Genomic DNA, 11,927 nt, shown 5'->3' with positions numbered 1-11,927 from the left:
AGGAAGTCCTTGCCAAACATTTTTAAGAGTAAAATTAAGGTTACACCTACCTGTATTGGTTTACTAAGCTTCAATTATTAGAAGTGCATCTAAATTTAAATAAAATTAAATGTTTTTGGTCTCTTAATTTTTATTAAAAATTAGAATTAGTTATTTTTGAAGACTTTGATTTAATTTAGTTCTTCAACTTTATATATGTGTGGATTTAGTTTTTTAATCAAATTTTATTAAGTTTATTTGATGTTTTAAATGTATTTCATGATAATATTTTATTTTGTTTACATCGTTTGACATATTTTCGTTTCAATGTTAAGTGAGAAACGTAGTTGAAACGTTAAATAAACTTAAAAATATTTGGTTTAAATAACTAATTTTACACATTTTTAAATATAAGGAACTAGATTGGTTCAATGTTTCAAGGAGAGATTAATTTTAATTTTTACTAAAAATTAAGTTAATCCGTTAAAAAATAATAAAAGTATCGATTAGAATAGAGTTATTTTAGATTAGTTGATGTTATGTAAAAATAGGAGTAGTTGCGGACGATTATTTTCCAGCGGGAAACTTTTAACCTTTCCTCTTAAAATATGATACGATGATGAATCAATTGTTTTGTTATGGAAATTAAATTGTCGACTAATCAATGATGTGAAATATCAGTCTTGAATTATTAAAATAATAATAAATATGTAAATTAATACAGAAGAAAGGATATAAATCAAGATGATACTTTCAAACCAAGATGTTATTACCGTAAACTTTTAAGAATTTATTTAAGGAGGAAAAATACAACAGCAAAATAATTATTTCTTGGAAGAGTTATGATTGATATTATTGGAGATAGATGAAAAGATAGTTAAGTGCTTTGACTTAATCTTTCATATAGTTAACAAATGATTTATTAATGAAATTAATTTATAATAAAAATTTCGAGTATCTCAAATGTAGTTTGAGATGATTTTTGGTGGATAAGTTTTGTTAAGTGCAAACTTTTTTTTATTTACTTTTATACAAAGTAGTAATGAGTTTAGATATGGTTTAAAATTTGATGAGATATAAATTGGAGAAAGATCAAGTCTTTAGTTAAGTTCGAATCTATTGAATATAACTTGACACAGAACTTAAGTGTTTTGTAATTTGGGCGCTTCTCCTTGCATCCCCAACCCCTTTTCCTGTACTTCCAATACTTTATTTATTTCCCGTTTTTCTCCCACAGTAAAACAATAATTAAGAAAGAGTAAAAATTTTAAAACCCTGCACCCCCTTCCCCTTCAACGCTGCATCTCAAAAACTGGAATCTGCTTTACTCTGCGGTCCTGCACCCCCAACTCACGTGAGTGAATTTGACCTAAATTTGACCCATTTAAAGACGAGCCATCCCTCTTTGCCTTCACTTTTGCCAACTTGTGTTTGCCTTCACTTAGAGCAGATATGAGGCAGCAACAAGCAAGCAACGAGGAGCAATAACAGGCCCTTTTTTCGCCTTCACTTTGCATTCAAATATCATCCAGACACCATTCCCAGTGAAGGTTTTGTCATTCATATTTTCTTTGGTTTTTCGTGATTGATGATACAATCTGAATGGTGTTGTATGTTGTATGCCATCTGTGTCATCCATCAATGTTTTAATCGCTTTAATCTGCAACCCTTATAATCTGAATACTTCTTTTATTTTTCACTGAACTTTGCCATAACAGATGTCGACATCCGCTTTAGAGAACTCTATAGCGTATGTCGAGATCCGTTTCTTTTATTTTTTTTGTGAAACGGATGTCGACATCCGTTTCATAAAAAAAATTAATGAAATGAATGTCGAGATCCGTTTCACATTTTTCTGAAATAGATGTCAACATCCGTTTAAAAAAAAATAACGAAACGAATGTCGATATCCGTTTCAAAAAATGTGAAACGGATCTCGACATCCGTTTCAAAAAAAAAAAACAAAATAATAATAATAATGAAATGGATGTCGACATCCGTTTTAGAAAAATGTGAAACGGATCTTGACATCCGTTTCACAAAAAAACAAAAAAAATAATGAAATGGATGTGGACATCGTTTCACATTTTTCTGAAATAGATCTTGACATCCGTTTCGTGCAAAAAAGAACACAAAAAAAATCTGAAACGGATCTCGACATCCGTAGTAATCAAGAGTAAAACATCAACTATATCACTCACCCAACAATCCAGTAATAACAACATCATTAAAGTGGAGAGTGGAAAGAATAATAACTTGGAAGAGAAGACTTTCAACAAAAAAGCTTTCAGAAACTTCAACCACATATGAATGAGGTTAGAGCAGCTTGAAGCAGACCACTTGGGACCACCACTGGAGAGAAGAGAAATGAAAGAGATGGAAAGCAGGGAGGGACCACTGGAGCATAAGAAGAAGATAACAGAAGCAGAATAAAGAACGGAACAACGAACATAAATATGTGGGGGTGCAGCAGTGTAGTAATAAAACCATGAGCAGCCACAGTAAATTGCATTTTAATTCTTTCAACCACCGTGACAGATAAAAAAATTATTAGGGTCAAAAATGTAATTTTTAGGGATACATAAAAATGTTTGGGGGTGTAGGGAGAAGCTCCCAAGTAATTTATATCAGGACTCGTTAGATATAACTTACTGGGAGCTAAAGCTTTTAGTAATTGAGCTAAGGGATCATTAGATATAATCCAATGCAGAGTTTCAATATAAATTTTATATTATGTTCATATAATTTCGAGCTTAGCTAGGTACTTATTAGTTGTAGCGGTATGACATTTTATGTCATGCTTATGCATATAACATAGTCATTTATGATTTTTCAATGTATAACATTTTATATCAGGCTTAAAGATATGGCATTTATCTTATGCTCATAGGTTTAGTCAATTGCTCATGCTTTTTGGAGATATATTTTTGACATACTTAATTTATCTTATGAGTTGACTAATTTTTTAGTAGTTGCATTATATAATTCACTTGAGTTATTGTAATTTTGTGTAATTGCATTATGTAACTCACTTTTGAATAAAGACTTCTTATTCTTGTTATGATTCATTCCAAGTTATGGCTCATATTTTAGTTGGTATATCTTATTAGTTATGATTGATTTTCAGGTAGTCGTCTCCCATTTTTTATGCTTACATCACATAAATTGTATTCAAAGTTATGAATAGCAAGGCATTGAGTATAGGATTTTAGGAAAAGAAATTAAGTGGTGTAGTGAGAGAGAAATCAACGTATTCTCATTATTATGAAACGTTACACAAAATTGTATTATATACAGAAAGTAACAACTCGTAACAAAGCTTACAACAGAAAAGAAAAATTGTGGTTATGAAAGGTGTGGGTGTTGTAACAAATGGAAAAAACAGAACGTTAAATTTGGGTTATATTCTAATAAAGAGTGAGCTAAAAAAGCTCAAAGGTGAGAGTTCAATCTAAAGATTCTCAAATTACAGAGTTTAGTAAGAGTACATTTTTTCAAAATCTATTAAGACCGGCCTATTTGATAAGCTTATCCCAAGAACAAAATCTATTTAATGTTCTTTACCCTAAATAGGTGGAAGACCTTTAGGATCTTCTGGGGGAATACATAATCAAATTCTTTCAAAAGTTTTTCTAAAGGAAGTAGACACTTGGGTTCTAGATTTGAAGCAATGCATGAAAGTGCTCATTTATAAAAAAGAGGGGGTAAGAAGGTTGCTCACAAAGGAGAGTTTTCTTCGAAGTTTTCTTTGACAAATTTTTCTCCTTATAGTGACCTTAGTAGGAGCACTACTTTCCCCCTCTTCATGAATGTATGTGTTGGGAGTTTGCTCCCCTAATTCTTTGTGCATGCCCTCTTCCTTTCTCTCTTCATCCCTTAGTTTTCTTATTTGTAATTGATCTTCAAACACTTTGGAAGGTGCTAGGGGATAAAGAACAAACTTCTTTTCAATGTGGTGGAAAGTAATCCCATTAGTAAGACCATTGTGTAAAGTTTTCTTGTCAAATTACCGTAGTCTTTCTAAGAGAATGTGACAAGCTTCCATAGGGATTATGTCACAAAGCACTTTGTCTTCATGGTTTCCTTTGGAGAGCTTGACCTTCACTTGTTGGTCCACAATCAAATCCCCTTCTTCATTTAGTCGTTGAAGTTTGTAAGGATTGGGATGGAGTTTGATTGTGAGACCTAACTTTGCCACCACTATCCACAATGAAACAACATGTTTTATTTGAAACTTTACATCTTGTATGAAAGATGTTCTCTCTTTGGGTTAAGACTTGAGGATTAGGTTGATTTTTAAGGTCTTTTCTCATCATGAGGAGATCTCCCTCACAAGTGTAGAAATCTTGTCCCTCACTCTCATCCTCACTTGCGTTTTTCTCTTTTTCTTCTTCACTACTATATGAATCAACACCCCTTAGGATTATAGTCCTCTTAGTGGGGCATTGTAATGAAATATGACCTTTACCTTGATACTTAAAACATTTAATTTCACTAGTGCACATGGATGATGATGATCCCTCCTTTGGTTTCTCTTTTTCTTTCTCAATTTTTCTAGAGGGTTCCTCTCTTTTTCACTTGTTTTCCTTCCCTCTTGTAGTTTTTCTTGACATATGATTTTAAGTGGTTATCTTTCAAACTTGTTCTCAAATGTTGTTGCTCTACTTTTATGCAAATTTGTACCAAATCATTGAGATCTTGGTAAGGCAACAACTCTAATCTATCTCTAATGTCAAGATTAAGACCACTTAAAAACCTAAAAGTGGTGGTTTCTTCCCCTTCCCTAATTTCTGCCATCATCATATAGAGCTCTATTTTTTGTTTATAATTTTTCATACTCATGTTCTTTTGTTGGAGCCTTTAAAGTTTTTCCATAAGCTCCCTATTGTAGTAGGAAGGTATATGTCTTCTTCTTAGAGCAGTCTTTAAATCATTCCAATACTCAACATAGGGAGAGTTGGAGAGTCTTCTTTCTCTCACTAAGGAAGTCCATCAATACATGGCATTCCCTTGGAAGCTTAATGTGATTAGGGAGACCTTTCTTTCTTCACTCACTTGGTAGCACTCAAATAGTTGCTCAAATTTCATTTCCCAATCTAGACATGCCTCTACATTTTCTTTCCCATGGATTTGAGGAAGGTCAACCCTAACTTCTCTAGGTGTAGTAGGTTCTTATTGTTCACACTCCCTTCTATACCTTCTATGTGGAGGAGGTTGATAGTATTGGTTTAAAATTCTATTATCATCCTCATAGTGTGTGAGTTGTGTATTGTTTTGGGAGCTTCTCCTTCAGTGGCTCTTACTCATACTCTTGTTTGTTCTTAACTCTTCTTGGACATTTGCTTGTTTTTCATTAAGAATCTTTAGTTCCTTTTCTAAGGTGGTAAGATATTCATCCCTTTCAACTCTTTCTTTTTCTTTTAAAATGGATTCTTGTCTTTGCCAAATTTTTAGCGACTTTGGTTCTTTAGCCAAGTGTTGTAAACTAGGCACTTCACTATAATCACTACCAATTTGGTAAGATGGAGTCTTAAAAGGAGCTTTAGACATCTTAAGGTTTTCAAAAAAGATGCAATGCAACAAACAAACTTGTATTCCAAAATCAAATTCCTTAAGAGATTTTTAAGGAGGCAAAAGGATCTTAAGTTCACTTTTAGGTAAGGGAGGAGAATCACTAAGGATTACTTAAAGATCACTTACAAGTCTTTCCTGGCCAAAGTTCCCTCAAGTCCTCTTACACCTAACTTCTCAAAGGGAATTAGGTTTGAGACATAAGTAGACTCACACTAAACTACAGACGAAAAGAAAACAATTAAGGAAAACAATTAAACTAACTACACGGCCTAATAATGGAGTTAGAAGACACTTAGAACCTTCAAAACCTCACCAACTAAAAACATTTTTAATAATGGATTAGAGGTTCAAGTTACGAGATGAGATTGAAAGCCAAAGACTACCCCAAGACACCTAACCTGTCTATGAGATACAAGTCCAAAGAACACAAATTACAACTAATTTTTTTTGCAATACAATAAAAATTATGTCCAAGTGTTTCACTCCTTTTTCTTCTTGTCTCCATCAAGAACTTCAAGGTTCAAAGAGGTCTCCAATGCCTCCAAAAGGCTTCCTCTAGTCTCGGCCAAACCTCCAAAAGTCCCTACACCAAAATCAAGAGGTAGGATTCCAAGGATAAGCAAAAAGGCAAAAAGAGAACAAATCTTGTTCCTTTTTAAGATTAATATATATATATATATATATATATATATATTTATTTATATATATATATATATATATATATATATTTCCTTTTTTATTTCTTTTAATTATTTGGTTTGTCATGAAACTTATTCGCATCTCTAATTTTCATCTTGTCATAACCTTTATGTAATTGTATTTAAAATGATGATGTCAATTAAAAAATTTTTATGTCTCACATTTGTATATTTATATTATTTTTTAATATTTTTATTTATTATATATTTTCCTTTAACATGAGAATGTTTAATACTTAAAATTTAAGTGTTTAATAACATAAACTTTTCATTTACTAGGTAATATAAAAAAAATACTTATTATTATTAATTTTTGTTTCATTTTGAAGAACTCTTTTGTTTCGCTGAAACAATTTTTTTTTTAATTTCTCAACCATTTATATATTGGTATTTGAAAATTTTTCTTAGATCTCTAAGGTATTTTTCATCTTATCATACCTTTAATTATATATTTATTTTCTTTTTTGTGATTTCTTTTAATAATCTCTCAAATTGTTGATAAGACTCACATTTGTAGGTTTTTAATATTTTTATTTGTTGTTTATTTTCATCATGTAGAATACTATTTCAATATATTTTATCTAATTTATTTTTTATTTTCTAACTCACTATCAATCATATTATAATTGTTTCACTATAATTGTATAAATAACTTTTATTTACTACAATATAAAAATTTAATGTAATTGTCTTGAATATTTTTTTATCACCATCCAACGAGTTCAAAAGATACAAGATCTATTTTAAAATTTTATTATGATGTTTATTATTTTTTCTTTGCGTCATTTTGATTAAGTGATGTATTATAACTTTTATTAGTGTATAAAAAAAATATTCATCAGAATTTTTAATTTGAATATTTGTTTTCCTTTTATATATTTTTTAAAATTTTTAAATTTTATCAACTAGGTTTCATTAATGTTTAGAAATTTAATAAATGTTTTGGTTCTCATGAAATTTTATTTGGTATTCTAATCTAAAATATAAACAATTATAATTTATTTCAAAGTACTTGACATCGAATAAACAACCATCCTCCTAATATTGAATATTTGATAATATTATGTTTCCTTTACCGTAATTTTTTTATTATTTTATAAAAATTAATTAAATTTAATATTGAAGTAGTAAGGAAACGGGCACGGGTATGGATATGAGATTATACCCGTTACCTAGTGGGGATGGGGATGGATTTTTCTACGGGGATGAATATGGTATAGTGAAACTCGTCCCTGCCCCGCCCTATTGCCATCCCTATCTAGAAGCTTCTAGATGGCGCCTCCATCATTGCTTGGTCGAGAAGACACTTTGGAGACCACCCATGTGCTCCTTGGTTGCCCTACCTTCTAAATACTATTTTTGTTGTTTTGTTATGAAGCCCTTTTGGATTATTTGTTTTTGTTAAGAGGCCCTTAGACACTTCTATTTAAGGGGCCCTCTAACACTTGTACAAGGGTTGAAAATTTTGATGACTTAAACACCTCCGTGTATCAACCATTGTGAGAGTCTTCCTCCCTAGGGAGTGAATGCTTTTAAGCCTTATCTTGAACCTTGATTCAAGTGGCAGCACCATTACTTATCTTTAGAGGAGTCCATGGCTTTACCTCTCCTCTAAAGTGGCATGCTTCTCACATTACACCATTTCTCTCCTTTTCATTTTATGCTTTCTTCTCCCTTTGTGTGTGTCTCGGGTTGTTACCATTTCATGCGTTTCCATTCTTATTTTGCCTTGAATCAATCCATCTCATTCTTCTCCTAAGCTTTCTGAAAGGAACCTTCATATTTAGATAACATGCTATCTTATTGTCTAGTGTGGATTTCACCTAGCTTTCTTAATCAACTCACACCATATCCATTAATCTTAAAAAGGAACAAGATAATTCTACATCTTGGTCTAATGACAAATTTGAACTCAAATATGTAAAGAAAAATCACTAAAAAGATGGTATATAGTGTAGTTTTGAAAACTAAGAAGATCGTATATTTTTGTGATTTTTGCAAGCTCAAAACTAGGAGAAAATGACATTAAAATGACTACACATGACTCTAGACAATATGGATGGATTTAAAAATAAAAATGACCCAACAATCATGAAAATAGAAACATATATATGAAGAAAGACTAAAAAACATAAAAGTACACAAACAACACAAGTATATGAACAACTAATGGTGAAAACCAAATGGTTCAAGGAAGAACGAAAGATAGCACCACGAAAACAAGCATGTATGGACTTGAAAATGAGGACGATGAAGAACAATACACAAACACAACAAAAAAGCAATAAGATAGGTAGGGCCAAGATGCGTAGCTCTTGTAAAACCAAAGGCTCTTGATACCAAATGGTAGCCTCCTCATTAAGCTAGGTTTGACCAAAGCTAGAAATAAAGGTGTCTCCCCCTTACTTTGAGATGTAGATGTTATGCTGCCAAAATTTATTTTGAGCCATAAACTTGTCGTAGTCATTGCTAGAGCATCCCATTAGGTCCTTCTAACCTCCTTTCTTTAGAGTTTGTCCAACCTCTCTAAGAACATCATCAAATACGTTTATTCCACCACTTAATCCATCACAAAACCGAGAGCATCTTCTCTCGTTCACCAAGCTTCCACAAACTCACCGCCTTCATAGCTTTATTTTCTAGTTTTTGCCCAACTTAGCTTGACGAGGAGGCTATCACTAGCCCTTACACCTCTTCTAGCAGTGACACACCTCTTCCAATGACAATGCACCTTTTCACCTTTTCACCTTCATTCCTGGCTCTTTTTCACCATCGAACCCGGTGGTGCTAGTAGATCTCCCTCTCCACACCCTCCATGACACCTACCAGGGCCTCTACTTCCATCATGGCATCAAGGGCATGATCAGCGATTGTGTATAGCATGAGCAAGGGAAGTGTGTTATATGAGATTGCAACGCTTCTTATGGTTGGGTTGTTGTGATGAGAAGAGAGTTGCCTATAGTGGAGGTTGGACATGGAAAACACTACGAGAAGAGAAATATTTGAATGAAGAAGATTATATTAAGGTGGACGCATGCTGATGAAGATGTGACCACCTCATCAAGTTCCAAGGAGGCCAACCCTAGGAGGATCACTAGGAGCATGACAAAAGGGAAGGCATTATCCTCTCTACCTTTATTTTGCATTTCTTTAGTTTCAATTTCTTGAAGTTGGTTGTGGTTGACTATTTTGAGTTGACTTATTGACCTTGACTTAAGGGTGGACTTGTTGACCCAAGATTAGCTTAACCTTAAACCAACATGCTAATAAATTCCTTAATTTGCTTTTTGTAGGAATAAGAAAGGAGGAAGACTACATGGGAGACACTTGGCATCCTAAGGAAGAGAGAGAAGGAACAAGACTTTCTAGAAGCATCTAGAAAGGGGAGGCCCACATGTCTTGGACACCAAGTCTTCTAGAATGTTCTAGAACCCTCCTTTGGGAGCCTTGGCCATGAAGACTTGCCACCTAGGAGGCTTGGACGAAATTTCTCCCATGTGCACCCTATTTGACCTACTTTCTAGAACATGCTAGGTTTCTTTTGTAACCTTCTACTTTGTTGTTTTGCTAAGGGGCCCCTAGACTTGTCTATTTAAGGGGACCTCTAACACTTGTAGAAGGGTTGAACATTTTGGAGAAATTATACACTTTGTGTTTCAACCTTTTGTGAGAGCATTCCTTCCTAGGGAGTGGAGTTATTACAAGCCTTATCTTGCCTTGGCAAGTGGCGGCATACACCACTCATCTTCAAGGTTGTCATGGCTTCTTCTAGCCTAGCCTTGTAGTGGCGTGAATCCTCCATTCCTCCCCTTTCCCTTGCTTTTCATTTTGTGTTTCTCTACTCTTCTTGGTTTATATTGTTTCTATTATATGTTTTTCCTTTTGATTTCAGAAAGTATATAAGAATTGAGATTACCTTTAAGAATGTATATTATGGAACACATTTCAAAAAATACTTTACGGATTATGTATTCTAGAAGATAGTTCTGGATCTAAAAATATCTTCTAATAATTAAGAATGTAAGAATGTATTTCGAAAAGTATTAAAAAAATAAATTCCGAATTGTATATATTTAGGTTTATTAAGTTTGTTAACAGGGGAAAAATGAGATTTATCGATTTTAGGAAGAAAAAATGGAGATGCAAGAAGAAACTGCCACCTCTTGAATTCTATCCCAAGGCCCATTGGATGGCCCATTCTATGAACCTATAATTTTTGGGCGGTTTTTTTCGTGTACTTCCATAAACTTTTGCACCCATGAAATTTCCCACTTTATCATTTTCAAATTGTACAATCCATATATCATTTTTTTTATCTTTCAAAATGTAGAATCTTGAAACTAAAAATGACTTTTGAATTATATAATCTGATAGCTAATTTTTCTTTTAAAAAAAAAAAAACTTTCAAACTATACAATAAAAAACTTATAAATTACACAATGTGGAAGTCACTTTTAACTTTTAAACATTTTAGCTTACATTTTAGCTTTCAGATGTATAATCTCTAAATGAGAAATAGGGAAAAAAATTACATAGAGGTGCAGGAAAAATATTTACGGAGTTGCAAAAACTTTTGTTGGATGTAATATGATATTGAGAAAGAGAGATAAATGTAATATTAGAGATTTTTTTAATAGTATTTGAAAATGTTTGAAAGGGGAGAAAGCATGTATAGTGATTGAGTGTGATTTATGGTCAAAGTTAAGAAGTGGTGTCTCATGTTCATCAAACCGATATTATCACACCAAACACATTGTAAAAGGAGAACGTTGTTGTCTCATGTTTCATGTAGCATGATGCCAATGAAAACACATTGTAAGTCTACACCAATTTCAATGCAAAAGAAAGAACAGACATAAATTATACGTTAATGAGTTTGACCTTGTGAAATTCTTCAAACTATGTGATTGAATGTAGATGAAACTCTTACAAATTTCTTAGCATAAATTGTTTCTTCCCATTGAAAGTAAAACCTTCTGGAATGATACATTTTTCAAGCATTCCCAAATGAAATTCATGGGATGAAATGTGAATTGGTGGAAATGATGAAGGTAGCATTCACAGTTTCACATTCATCACATATCTGCATTCATTAGACTTGGACCCATTTTAATTGCTATCAACACCAAATAAATATTTCTACTTCATTTTTCACATTTTATATTCAGGGGGAAGGACTCAACACACAAGCTTAGGTCAAAAAAACTGATATGCTAAAAGGGAACAAAGAAAAAATTAAGAAGGTATGTAGTAGAAAACATACACACAGATATATAAAGTATTTTAAAAAATCACTATAAAAAATAAATAGTTACTTTACTGATTAATTTAATTATTGCTATATAAAATAATTATTATTATAAATAAAAATTATTATTGGTTTCTAACCCAAGTTATCAAAATTTTAACTATAAAAAAATTAGTGTTTAAATTAGTCTCTAATTTAAAATTAAAGACTAATTTAGAATCAATCCTAATAAGTAGTTAAAATATTGATAACTAATGTTGAGACTAATTTATACTTTAATTCGCAAATTAATTATAATTAATGACTCTTTAAATTTTTTTTCCTTTGATTATATATATATATATATATATATATATATATATATATGATTTATATTATTTATATTTTAAAATTATATATATTATTATATTATTTAAATTAATTTTAGT

Source organism: Vigna unguiculata, chromosome 7, assembly GCF_004118075.2.
Source record: "Vigna unguiculata cultivar IT97K-499-35 chromosome 7, ASM411807v1, whole genome shotgun sequence".
Lineage (NCBI taxonomy): Eukaryota > Viridiplantae > Streptophyta > Magnoliopsida > Fabales > Fabaceae > Vigna > Vigna unguiculata.
This window is presented reverse-complemented; position numbering follows the sequence as displayed.